Here is a 14,784-nt window from a genome sequence, read left to right as displayed (position 1 = left end):
AGTTTTAGGTCTTATATTAAGGTCTTTAATACTTGTACAGGGTGAAAGACATGGATCTAGCTTCAGTTTTCTAGATGCAGATATCCAGTTTTCCCAGCAATATTTGTCTTTTCTCCATTGTGTGTTCTTGGCATCTTTGTCAAAAATCAGGTGAGTGTAGCTGCATGGATTCATATTTGAGTCTTCTGTTCTGTTCCACTGGTTTTTGTGTCTCTTTCTGTGTCGGTACTATGCTGTTTTTATTGCTATGGCTCTGTAGGATAGTTTGAAGTCAAGTATTGTGATACCTCCAGTGTTGCTCTTTTTTCTCAGTGTTGCCTTTGCTATTTGCAGTCTTTTTTGCTCCTAAGTTAATTTTAGGGTTGATTTTTTAATCTCTGTGATGAATGTCCTTAGAATTTTAATGGGGATTGCATTAAACATGTAGATTTCTCCTGGTAGTATAGCCATTTTCATAATATCGATTCTGCCAATCCATAAACATGGGAGATCTTTCCATTTTCTGTAGTCTTCTTTGATTTCTTTCTTCAGTGTTTTATAGTTTTCCTTGTAGAGGTCTTTCACATCCTTTGTTAAGTTTATTTTTAGGTATTTTTTTTTTGAGGCTATAGTAAATGAAATTGTTTTCCTATATTCTTTCTCTGTTCATTGTTGGTGTATAGACAGGCTATAGAGTTTTAAATTGATTTTTTATCCTGCTACTTTGCTGATCATGTTTTTGATGTCTAGGAATTTTTTTGGTGGAGTTTTCAGATATTTTATGTATAAGATCATGTCATCTGCCAATAGGGATAGTTTGACTTCTTCCTTTCCTATTCATATTCCTTTTATTTCCTCTTCCTATCTTATTGCCCAGGCTAGGAATTCCAAGACTTATCTTGAGTAAAAGTGGACATCCTTGTCTTCTTCCTGACTTTAGAAGAAAAGGTTTTAGTTTTTTCCCATTTGCATGATGTTGGTTATAGGCTTGTCATATGTAGTCTATATTATTTTGAGGTACATTCTCTCTATTTCTAGTTTCATCAGAGATTTTATCATGAAAGGATGTTGAATTTTGTCAAAGGCTTTTTCTGCATCTATTGAGATGATCCTGTGGTTTTTGTCTTTACTTCTGTTAATATGCCTTATTACATTTATTGATTTGCATATGTTGAACCATACCTACATTCCTGGGATGAAACTGACTTGATCATGGTGTATGGTCTTTTTTGAATGGTGTTGAATTCAGTTTGCCAATATTTTATTGAGGATTTTTGCATCTAAGTTCATTAAAGAAACTGGCCTATAATTCACTTTTATTGTGTCCTTGGTGGGTTTGGCTTCATAGAATGACTTTGGCAGTGTTCCTTCCCTTTCCATTTCATGGAAATGTTTCAGTAGTGTTGGTATTAGTTCTTCTTTAAAGGTCTGGTAGAATTCAGCAGTGAATCCATCAGGTTCTGGACTTTTCTCTTTTGAGATATTCTTTATTGTCACTTCAATTTCTTTGCTTGTTATATATTTATTTAGGTGATTTTTGTCTTCTTGGTTTAATTTTGGATGGTCATATGTGTCCAATTTATTTCAATATAGGTTTTCAAAGTAGTCCTTAATGATTCCCTGGATTTCCTTGGTGTTTGTTGTGATCTCTACTTTTTCATTTCTAATTTTATTAATTCGCATTTTTCCCTCCTCATTTTAGTCAGGTTTGCCAGGGGTTTGTTAATCTTATTATCCATTTCAAAGAACCAGCTTTTTGTTGCCTTGATTCTGGTTTTTTTTTTCTTTAATTTTATTGTTGTGCTGGGTGGAGGTACATTGTGGCATTTACAGAACTTAAAATATATTGAATATATCATACTTGAATTCACCCCCTTGACCATTCTCCTTTATCTCTCCCATCCCCCATTTCTGGAACAGTTTCAACACGTATAATTTTTCATTTACATACATGTTTATACATTATTTCTCTATATTCATTGTCCCATGCCCTTTCTCAAACTCCTTCCCTTTCCTACTGATATAAACCCCCTCCTCCCAAGGCAAGACCTGTTCTGCCCTCCTGTTCACCAATTTTACTGAAGATAAAAAAAATGACATTGTTGTTTGCTTAAGATAGCTAGAAGAAGTATCCTTGTATGTTTTTTTTTTTTTTGTCTTTATTTTGCTGATTTCAACCCTTATTTTTATTATTTTCCTCTTTCTGCTAGTTTTGGGTTTAGCTTGTTCTTCTTTTTCTAGGAGTTTGAGCTGAAGCATTAGGTCGTTTATTTGAGATCTTTCTGTGTTTATTATATATGCATTCATGGCTATAAAATTTCCCCTTAGGACTGCCTTTGCTGTGTCCCACAGATTCTGGTAAATTGTCCTTTCATTCTTATTAAATTTCAGGAACTTTTTTATTTCCTCCCTTATTTCTTCAATGACCCCACTGATCACAGAGCAATGTGTTGTTCAGTCTCTAGGTATTTTTGCGTTTTCTGCTGTTTCTTTGTTGTTGAGTTCTAGTTTTATTGCATTGTGGTTAGACAGTGTTCAGGGGGTTATTTCAGTTTTCTTGTATTTGTTGTGGCTTGCTTAGTGACCTAAAATATGGTCTGTTTTGGAGAAAGTTCCCTGGGCTGCTGAGAAGAATTTATATTGTGCTATTGCAGGATGGAATACTCTGTAGACATCTGTCAAGTCCATTAGATCTATGGTGTCATTAGATTCTAGAGTTTCTTTGTTGATTTTTTTGTCTGGATGTCCTGATTATTAGTGATAGAGGAGTATGAAAGTCTCTCATCACCACTGTGTTTGGTTCTATGTGTGTTTTTAAGTCCAGTAGTGTATGTTTAATGAATTTGGGTGCAGCAACATTGGGTGCATATAAGTTAGCAGGTGTTATTTCCTCTTGATGTGTTGCTCCTTTTAGTAGCATGAAATGACTTTTTTGTCTCTTCTGACTAATTTAGTTTTGAAGTCTCCTTTATCCAATAAAAGTATTGCTTACTCCTGCCTGTTTTCAGGAGCCATTTCTTTTCACCCTAAACCCTTGTTTGTTTCTGTCTGTAAGGTGGGCTTTTTGTATACAACAAATTGTTCAGTCTTCTTTTTTAATCCAGTTTGCAATTTTATGTCTTTCGATGGGGAGTTGAGGCCCATTAACATTCAGTGTTAATATTGAGAGGTATGTGGTGATTCCTGCCATTTAGCTGTTTTTATTGTGTAAGGGTTTGTGTGTGTGCAACTAATTCTATGCTACTGTCTCAGTACCTGTCTGCTTTTCTCTTGAGATTTAATAATTCCCATCTTTCATCTTCTGTGTGTAGGATTCCTTTCAGAATCTTCTGTAGTGGTGATTTAGTGGTCATGTATTATTTTTTTCCTCCTTCAATTCTGAATGATAGCTTTGCTGGGTAGAGCATTCCTGGGATTGGAATTGTTTCCTTTCAATGCATAAAATACCTCATTTCATATCCTTCTTGCTTTTAAGGTTTCTATTGAGAAAACTGTTGTTATTTTGATGGGTTTACCTTTATATGTTATTTGGTTTTTCTTTCTTACAGTCTTCAATATTCTTTCCTTGTTCTCTGTGCTAATTGTTTTAACTATAATATGCTATATAGTTAAAACAATTAGATTCTATTTTGGTCATGTCTGTTTGGTGTCCTGGAGGTTTCCTGTACCTGAATGGGTATCTCTTTCTTGAGATTTTGGAAAACTTCTACTACTATTTTATTGAATATACTATCTAGCCTGTTGGCTTGCACTGCTTCTCCTTGTTCAAATGCCCATGATTCATAGGTTTGGTCTTTGATGAACAGACAGAGTTCTTGCATATTCCTTTTGTAGCTCAGGGTTCCAGGGCCTGTCAGCTATCTGCCATCTTGGTCTCTCCCTCTTTCTAGTTTCCCAAGGTCATATTAGACTCTGCCCCAGGTGACTATTTGCTATCAGACACAATGCCAGAGATGTGCAAAAATTATTTTTTGTATATATGAGAATTTTTAAATTGTCTAGGAAAAAAAGCATAAGAGATAAGAAGAAACTCAAAATTATTTTTGTGAACTTCAAAAAATACTGGCAGTCATTCATACAACTTCAAATATACTTCAATAAACCCTGGTGTCTATGGGTTCAAAGAGGCCACCATTTAGGAAACACTATGAATGATCAGGATACACAGAATTTAAACACAGCTGACAGTACTACAGGACTGACAGAGAGCTTTTCTGCATCAACTGAGCTGCATAATGTGCACAGAAATGTTTTTTGACTGTGCTTAGTCATAACCATTTGTGATACATTCATGAGTAAGGAAGGTTTACTGTATTGTTTTATATCACTCCAGTTATATATGCATTTCAAAGTTTACTTCACCTCTTTACCTTTCCCATCACTTGCAAAGCAAGTCTTATGAAGCATTGGTATTTCTGCATGCAATATCCATATTCTGCTCAGCAAATAAAACAGTATATATTATATCTATATATATCTATCTATGTCAATATCTTTATCTACATGTCTATATAGCTATATCTATATGAATCCACTGATGCATTTATAAGGAAAGAGAATCATGGGTGAACTGACAATGGGGATGTCTTCAATTATATCCAAAGGAGTTTAATTATACAATACGTATGGAACCCTGATGTAAAATAATTTTTAATGTATGCTCTCTCAAAGCTCTGTCTCCTTAGATTTTCCCTGGCTAGAGCCCAACTGAGATTTTATCTATATATGCTTAGGGCTGCCTGAAGAGGTTAAGTTAATTTTTCCAACAAACCAAACCAAGAAATAATGAAAAGAGGAGTATTCCTTGGATTCTATAGACATAGTTATCCCTGTAATTATCATTATAACACTGGAAGTTCTGGTTGCTTCTAGGTCCTGGCTTCATGCTAATCTGCAGGTGGCAGTCTCGGGATGAGTCTCATTCATGAGGCTGGGTGAGTCATGTAGATTTTCCTTTAGCTGGGCTATCTAGATAGAAGTGTGGGCATTGATATTATTGATATTTCTCTCAAGAGACAGCTCTGGACATAAGCTAAGAATATGTTATATAGATGTTGAGAGAATCATAGAGGAAGTCTAAATCAGAACTCAGTTTTTTCCATCTGTGAAATGTAGATAATCACAGTGTTTAATGGAGTTTTATGAATATTACATGAATTAATGTATGTAAAGCCTTAAAGTTACATTTTGTACCCAATTTTGTATCAGTGACTTTGTATTCTTTTTCTTTAAGAGGGCACTCAAAATTGTATAAACCTTCAGATTTCACAGAACTTGAAATGAAAAAACGAAAGTCAAAGGAAAAAAAAAGAAAAAAGCAGCATTGCTCCCTACAGGGAGAGAAGAGACTTGTTCTCATTCAGCCTCTGCATCTTCACTCATAAAACAGGGATAGTGATGTCTTCATTAGTTTACAGGGATGTTGTGAGACTCAACTGAAAAGTGTGTATGAAAGCAACTTAGGATGTAAATTACTAAAATATTGTTACTAGTTAGCACTCTTTGTCTGCAGGTCTTGTATTTTGAAATGTTGTAAGTAACCTGGATAAGTGTGAACAGGTCATCTTCAATTTGTTACTTTTTTACCAAGTTTTTATTTCTTCTTGAAAGTTCATGATTACACAGGATAATTTAGGTGTCTGGAGAACTCTGTTTTGTAGTTTTTATTTTTATTCATTTCAGATTTTGAAATTGATTAATCTCTCCAAATGTTCTTGTAGAAATGATATCAGCCAAAATTTGGGTGTTCTTTTTAACATTCACAGTTTCTATTTTATCACTGGGAGTTTTATTAATGATTGAGAATACTTAGCTATTCTCAATTTTGCTCATTGTCTGAAACTTAGACTTTTCTATGATATACTCTTAAGTAGTACATTTTTCTTGTTCTAGCATTTTTTGTGATGAAAAATTTGACACTTAATTGCATAAATTTTCAAGCATGTGAAGGGTACTCAATAGAAAAATGAATATTCTCCCATATAATCCCACCTGAATTCACTCCCAGAGGTAGCAACTGAGATGAGTTGTTCTATCACCACTCTGTTACATGTATGGTAAAATGGAAAACACTTTAGATACCGCAAAGTTGTAAAGTATATACTAAATCATCAAAGAACATGTTAATTACTTTCTTAATTCCCAAGAAAACATTTATTAATTAACTTATTTCTTCAACGTTTGTTAATCTGACAACATTAGTTGTCACATTTAGTGACCACCTACTATATGCCAGACATTGTGCTAGGCAGTGGAGAGCAGGTACTATGCCACATAGCTTTCATCTCCATGATCATAATAACTTTATAGAAGTGACATTCATTACATTACAGCCCATTTCCCCATACCATGAATTACTCCATATATTAAAGGATAGTTCATCCATTTTAAACTGTGGCTCATCTTTTCTCATAAGGTATATTGAACTTAAGTTTCCTCATCACTCACTCCTCTCATCCACGTGGTTTTATAATGTTGTCATGATTCTTTATCTGTTGCATTAAATTTCTGTTGCTATGCAGCATATGGCCACAAACCGAGTGAATTTATACAACTACTCATTTATTATCTCACATTTCTGTGTGTCAGAAGCTTGGGTATGGGTTAGCTGGGACCTCTGCTCAGGGTCTCACAAGGTTGGGCTACAGTTCTCATCTGGAGCTCAGGTCTTCTTTCCAGATCATTCCTGAAGAACTCAGTTAGGGAGGAGAAAAAGAAGGAAAGAAAGATAGTGAATAATAGTGAAATACATCGTATCTGTGTAGGAAACAAGACACAGTGAAACACACTGAAACTGTTGAACAATACAGGATGGGGGAAAAGGGTGAGGAAGAGCAGTGGAGGGAAGTAAGATTGACTTAAGCACAATACATTTACAGGTAAAATACCAATGCAAAAATCCCGCTGAACAATGAACAGACACCGTAGCAGTGAAGGACAGAATGTAAAATAGGTAAGAAAGGATATTGATGGAAGGGGGAGGGTAAATGAAGAAAGTATGGAAGGTGAATATGGTTGATGTACTTTCTATTCAAGTGTGAATATGGAACATGCAAACCAGTTGAAATCACCAGAAGAGGGTTGAAAATAATGGAGGAGATGAACAAATTCAGGGTTGAATATATATATGGAATTGTCACAATGCAACTCATTGTATAACTATCATAAACAAAGTTTGTAAAGAAGGACAGGAAGATAAAATGAGTCCTGTTTAGAGTTTGGTACCAGTGGGAGCAGGGAGGACATAAGGAAAGAGTGTAGGAGGTGAATATGGTAGAATTGGTATGTGTTCATGTATGAAAATGGAACAATGAGACCTGTTGAAACTGTTCTAAGAAGGAGGAGGAGGGGTAAAGAAGAAAGATGGAAGGGGTGGATCTAACTAAGATATATTGAAAGCACTTTTGTAAATGTCACAGTGTACTTCTGATACAACTATAATATACTAATAAATAAACTTTAAAAAAAATTCAGTTCCTTGAGCTTATAGGACTGACATCCCGTCTTGCTGTTTCTGGGGTCACTTCCAGCATCCAGAGGACAACTGCAGTTCCTATGGTCTCCATAGACCCTTCCACCATATGGAAATATGCTTTCTTCCACCACATTTCCAGTGTATCTCTCTCACTTCTAATCCTCTTCCAGCTATGACAGAACCTTAACATCTCTTTTTTTTTTGTGGGACTGGAATTTGAACTCAGTGCTTCACACTTGCAAAGCAGGCATTCTACCACTTGAGCTACATCTCCAGTCTGAGAGAATCTTCTGTAATCATAACTTAATCAAGGCAGTGGCTTTCCCATCCTTTTAACAGGCTCCATCTGCACTCAAGGGGAAAGGATCGTGCAGGGTATGCATATTAAGCAGCTGGAATTTTGTGGGGGAGGTATTTGAGAATTCTGCCTATCATGCCCATGCCTGACGTTGGTGAGTATTTAAATTAATTGCAACTCTGACCTTTAAAAACAAACCAGAGACTGAACCATGACGAGGTTCACTGTAAGCCATTGTAGCATGTGGCTGTCATCACTCACAAGATGTCAGGTTAGATGGGCCTTGGGCCTACCTCATGGAGAATTTAATGCTCTTGTCAAAATAGTCAAGGGTGCAAATTTAGCTCACAACTCCAAAAAGAGTAAGAGATGCTTTCCTGGAATTTACTTAGAGGAAGAAGATCTAAAATTGTATTCACTGCTAGTGACAGACCAGATTAGGCCCAAGCAGATGGTCAGTGACAACTGCAGATGGCAGCAGCCTCAGTTTAAAAAGTCTGTCTATTGCTGCGGGGAATAACAGTCTTTAATATTTTGCTTCCACTACCTAAACTCCCTCTGGAGTTGGTTTCTTTGTACTTTTCCTCAGTCTGGCTCTTCTGCTCTTGTTTTCCTCTGTTATGAGACACTAATGACCTATATTAAGAATTTCAGATGGTGTTATTATAGTTATTGGACATAGAACATGGAGAAGTTAAAATTCTGATAGCCCTTAGAAATAATTGTCCCGACACCTATGCACTTCCCTTAGTGCCATTTATCATTTTCTAAATACAGTCGGTTAACAATGAAGAGATCAAGTGAAAGAGATACATTGTGTTAACTTTGGTGTGTAGAATTAATCATTTATTATTTGGAATTTACTGTGTGCCCGTCATGTGGCAGACACTGTGCTCAGGCTCAGGGTAGGACACACAGTAGACCTTGCTCCTGCCTTTGAGGATAGGGAACTGAGAGATTAGTCAGTTTCAAGAGATCCTGAAGATGGTCATTGTCTTTTACTTTCTATCATTAGATATTAGATTTAGTTTACAGATGCTTAAATGTTAGTGTCACAAGAAATCAGGATCACCTGAGCTTGTGAGTCACATAAGTTATGAGATCTCAGAGTGCCAACTGGTCCAGCTTGTTGTGCCATCTTCCCATTTTTAAATCTAAGGAAGGCAAAGTGGACTTTTTGAGAAAATAAAATAAGTAGGAAGAAAATAGATATTGTGATGAACTTCCCTGCAGTTTTCTATGCTGCATTAATATGACTGGGCACAGAGGGTCACAGAGCTAATTAGAGGCAAAGCAGCAATTTGAGTCCTATAAGTCCAATCATCTTTTGACTGCCGCTCCATAAAACACTGTAACACCCTCTATTCTTTTGTCTTTCGTTGCCACTTTCTAGCGTGCTTATAATTATCCACTCAGTAAAATTACTTTAAAAATGACAAGCTCAGTTCCTTAGTACAAATTTTAGTCTCATTTGCTGAAAAGATTTTAAGTTCGTATTGGTCTAATCATATTTTCTCTTAGATTTATATTCAACCCAAGTCTATGCAAGAATCATTTGTCCTAGTGTCAGGCATCCAGTTCTAACTGAAAGAATATACTTCTGAGGAAATTTGGATGTTAGGGAAGAAATGAATGAAATTTATTCACTATTTTATAGTTGATCCTGAAGATGAAAACTATGTTCACATGTAATGTTTATGTTGTTATTTAGTTTCTTTAAAAAAGTATTCTTTTATAGGTGCAAATTGACTAAAAAGATTCTTCTTAACTAAATTTTATTTTGATAGTACATAGGGGAATGTCAGTGTTTAGAGTGCTAACTCCACAATCTAAGATGCTAAAATTTCCTTTATGGCCCAAGAAGATCTCTCTTTCCTGGGCCAAAGTACATGTCCAGTTTTTCAATGTTTAATGCAAACACTCCTTTTTTAAAACCTTTTTTTATTGACATATATTAATTGTACCAAGGAGTTTCGTTGTGATATTTCCATATGGCATATAATACACTTTGATCAAATTCACACCGTCTAGTAATCTTTTTTAATAGGATTATAAATATTCACTTTTCATACATGCGTATAAAGAAATTTTATCATATTCACTCCCCATCCCCTTTGCTTTTCATCCTTCTTCCTCCCAGTGGTTTCCTGTAACCAAGCAGATTCCATTTTATACTCATGTCATTCTTTTTGTTTTTGTATCTAGAGTCCACATATAAGAGAAAGAGAGAGAGAGGGAGAGAGAGAGAGAGAAAAAAAGAAAGAGAGACAGAGAGACCAAGTCTTTCTCTGTGTGGCTTTACCCATTCATTCATTTATGGGCACCTAGGCTGAATTCATAATTTGGCTGTTGTAAATAGTGTTGCTACAAACATGGGTGTGCAGGTGTCTCTATTGTATAATGACCTGGATTTCTCCAGGTATATACTCAGGAATGCTATAGCAGGATCATATGGTAGTTCCATTTTTAGCCTTTTGAGGATATATCATACTATTTTCCACAATATGCTGATACTTCCAGCATTGCTCTTTTTGCTCAGGGTACTTTGATATTTGAGGTCCTTTGTGCTTCCATGTGAATTTTAATACTGATTTTTCTATTTCTGCAAAGAATGATGTTGGAATCTTTTTGGGAATTGTACTGAATCTGTGTATTACTTTCAGTAGTATAGTCATTTTCACAATATTAATTCTGCCAATCCATAAGCATAGGAGGGCTGTCCATCTTCTTCAATTTCTTTCTTCACAGTTTTATAGTTGTCATTGCTGAGGTCTTTCACTTCCTTAGGTTTAGTCTTAGCTATTTAATATATTGAGGTGACGATAAATGTCTTTATTCTTTTGATTTATTTTCAGCCTTTTTGTTGTTGTATAGAAAAGCTACTGGGTTTTGTATGTTGATTTTGTATCCTCCTATTTTGCTGGAAATATTTATCAGGTCTAAGAATTTTTTGGTGAAGTCTTTAGAGTCTTTGAAGTATAGAATCATGTTATCTGCAATCATAAAATCATATTATCTTCTTTTTTATATTTGTACCCTTTTATTCCCTTCTCTTCCTAATTGCTCTAAGAATTCAAGCACTACAATGAATAAGAGGGAAGAGAGTGGACACTTGTGTCTTGTTCCTGACTTTAGAGGAAAGGGTTTCAGTTTTCTCCATTTAGTATGATACTAGCTATGGGTTTACCATATCTAGCCATTATTATGTTCAGGTATGTTACATCTATTCCCAGTTTCTTCAGGGTTTTTATCATGAAGCAGTCTTGAATTTTGTCAAAGGGCTTTTCTGCACTTGTTGAGATAATCACGTGATTCTTGTCCTTTATTGTGTTTATGTACTATACTACATTTTTTGATTTGTGTAAGTTGAACCATCCTTTGAAAGGAAACCAACTTCTTTATGGTGTATGATCTTCTTAATGTCTTATTCAATTTCGTTTGTGAATAGCCAAACTATGGAAACAGTCAAGATGCCCCACAACCAGTGGATGGATTAAGCAAATGTGGTATTCATGCACGGTGAAATTTTATTCAGCCACAAAGAAGAATGAAATTTTGTCATTCATAAGTAAACAGATGAAACTGGAGAATATCATCTTAAGCGAAGTTAGCCAGGCTCAGAAGACCAAATTTCTCATGTTCTCCCTCTTATGTGGATTATAGACAGAAAACAAATGCACTAATATTATTGGACATGGGTCACACACTAAGGGGAGAATGTGCACTGAAGGAATAGGGAAAGGGAAGGAAACCTAAAACTTGAATGTGGTTGATGTGTTCCCTGTAGAGGAGTGAATTAAGTAATCTTAAACTGGCAGAGACCACTATGAGAATGGGACTAGAAAGTAGTGAAGAGGTCTGGTAGAGATGAACCAATGTGGGTTGTAATACACATGTACATGGAAGCAGTGCCAGGAATCTCTCTGTATAGCTGTCCTAATTTCAAACTAGCAAAATGCTATGTCTTTCTTATTATCTCTTATGTTTGCTCTTCAACGAAATCACAGAACAAGAGGGTAGAACAGGTTCTGCCCAGTAGCGGGAGGTGGGGACGGGGGTGGGGGGGTGGTGAGAGTGCCCCAAGCAATGTATACACATGTGAGTAAATGTAAAAACAATAAAAAAATTTTCTAGTTTGTGAGTGTTCTGTTAAGAATTTCTGCATCTATTAATGAAGAAAATTGGCCTGTAGTTTCCCATTCTTGTTTCATCCTTATCTCGTTTTGGTATCAGTGTAATATTGGCTTCATACAATAAGTTTGGTAGGGCTCTATCCCTTGCTATTTTATAGAATAGCTTGAGGAGCATTGCATTAGTTCTTTAAAGATCTGGTAGAATTCAGCCATGAATCTATCTGGTCCTGGGCTTTTCTTTGTTGGGAAACTACTACTGCTTCAATCTTTGGCTTGTTGTAGATCTGTTTAGGTGGTTCATATCATCTTGATTTAATTTTGGTAGTCATGTGCATTGAGAAATGTGTCCATTTCTTCTAGATTTTCCTGTATATTAGAATATAAGTTTTCAAAGTATTCCCTAATGATCCTCTGAATTTCATCGGTATTTTTTGTAGTGTGTGGAGTTCAGGGATGCTGTGAAACATCCAACAACTCACAGGACAGCCCCACACAAGGCAGAATTAGTCAGCCCAAAATGGTTGAAAGACCCTGAAATAGAGATAGAAGCTCTGGGCTGAGGGACAAGAGATATGAGACATATTTATCTCTGCTTCTTATAAGTCAACCAGAAAAGGGGGAAATGGTTTGGATTCTCAGAATGGACACATTAAATATATCATATATATACAAATATATGATATATATAAAATATATATGGTACAGGGTTTGAATTTAGGGCCTCATACATATATACATATATATATGTATATATACCTACTTGTTAAGTAGGTACTCTACCACTTGAGCCATGCCTCTAGCATGATATCTAGCTGGGATAACAGCCGTGTGCCACCAAGATAGTAGTCTTTGTAATTTTTGCCCAGGCTGGCCTCAAATCATGATCCTCCTGAGCTGTGTCTCCCAAGTATCTGGGATTAGAGGTGTGAGTCATCATTCCGGGCCTACATGGGGCCTTATTTTTTAATTTATTTATACTTTCTGGTGGTAATGGGGTTTGAGCTCAGGGCCTTATAATTGCTAGGTAAGCTCTGCACCATATGAGCCCCACATATAACCCCTTTTTGCTTTTAGGTTATTTTTCAAATAAGCTCTTGCTTTTTGCCAGAGATCAGTCTTAGACCATGATCCTCCTATACATTCCTCCTAAGACACCATGCCCAGTTATTGATTGAAACTGTATCTTACTAACTTTTTGCCTGGGTTGGCCTCAACTGCTGATCCTCCCAATCTATACCTCCTAAGTAGCTGTGAGTACAGATCTAAGCCACCACGCCTGGCAATGTTACTAGTTTTACTGTTTTTAGTAATAGGGTTAGTTGTATAGATGAACCTTTAAGAAAAATAAAAACCTGGAAGGAAAAGATTGGGAAATTTTTGGTGGAGTGGGCAGTATTAGAGATTAAACTCAGGGCCTCATGCTTGCTTGGCAGGTACTCTACCATTTAGCTATGCCCCAAATCTTTTTATGTTGGTTATTTTTGAGATACAGTCTCACTTTATGTAGGCCAGCATGGATAGTGATCCTACTATTTGTGTTTCCCCACTTAGTTGGAATAATAGATGCATGCCATCCATCCAGTCATTGGTTGAGATGAAGTCTTGTGAACTTTTTCCCTAGGCTGGCCTTGAAGTGCAATCCTTCTGATCTCTGCCTCCTGAGTAGCTAAGACTTGAGCCCATGCACCTCGCCAGCAAAAAAATTTTATGTTTCAGTATCATCAGAAGAGATATCCCATGGCTTGTAATATCAGTGACCAAGATGAGAAGAAGAAGATGCAGGCAGCAAAGGAAAATGAGAGAAAAAAGACAGGGAAATGTATAGTAATATATTTAACTAGATTTGTGATTAAAAAAAAACTTTTAATAAACTTAGCAATCATCATTTTGTTCTTCCTTCTGAACTTGGAGTTGTCTCAGGAGATAGTATACAGGAACAATAAATGGGAGAAAGAAAACACAATAAACTAAATAGAAGAATGAACCCTCTGAAAACATGACTAACAGAGTCTTCATGATGATAGCAGCAGGAAGGATCAGCTAGATGCTCTCTCACCCCTCATTTCTGAAATTACTTCCTGATTGGGAGGCCTGGACTGAGATGCATGAGCCATGCTTTGAGAAGCCATGCTTAAGTGTGGGCCTAGTGTCTGCCCCTTATTCATCTTGCTAACTTATTAAATGGCTCCTGGCAAATCACTTACCCTCCCAGAAGTAAGAGCTGCTTTCTGTAATTCAATGATAATGGGAAGATTCAGGGAGAACCCTGAATTCTAAGCTATGTGCCATTTTACAGGTATCATTACTTAACATCATCATTCATTAATAACATGTTCAACCATCAAAATGGAAATGAGGGCTACTATTACAAATCATTGAGCACTCTGCTTAGATAGAAATTTTTTTATGTTATCTACAGCAGTAAGTGCAAATTTTGTTAACCTCTCTTTCACCAATACTAGCCTTCTCTGATTAGTTTCTTGGAGTTTAGATAGATGTAATTTTTTTCCTTTTTGAGCATTTTATTCATTATTGCAGAAGTAATCATGAAAATAGGTCAGGGCCCTTTCCAAGGAGGTTTCCTTTCCTCTGGAGGTTGGGTTTTTGCCCCACCCTCCAGAGAACGGCACTTAAATATTAATGGCATCACTGGGAAAACACGACAGCTATTTCCCTGTTTTCTGCAGATCAATGAAGAGTTGTTCAGTGTGGACCCCAGTGCTCTGGCCTCATGAATGGATGTGATTGTAAGAAAACCATCTCCTACTAAGGCAAGACGTGACACTGGGAACAAAGGCTGGTTTTTAGCTGATGTGATGAGCTCACTCCAGTGCCCATGTGGGGACTTTGAAGCTCATCCAGGTGCCAACTTTCTGTGTATCTGACATTCGTGGATGAGC

The 14,784-nt window shown here is 36.3% G+C and overlaps 1 protein-coding gene across 2 annotated transcripts in view; it reads left to right on the top strand.

Moving 5' to 3' along the window:
* Positions 1-14,784, top strand: part of Slc35f1 (solute carrier family 35 member F1) — a 421,981-nt gene that overhangs the window by 82,467 nt on the left and 324,730 nt on the right. The gene's annotated exons all lie outside the window — the stretch shown is intronic.

Source organism: Castor canadensis, chromosome 1 (genome assembly GCF_047511655.1).
Source record: "Castor canadensis chromosome 1, mCasCan1.hap1v2, whole genome shotgun sequence".
NCBI classification, from domain to species: domain Eukaryota; kingdom Metazoa; phylum Chordata; class Mammalia; order Rodentia; family Castoridae; genus Castor; species Castor canadensis.
This window is presented reverse-complemented; position numbering and strand designations above follow the sequence as displayed.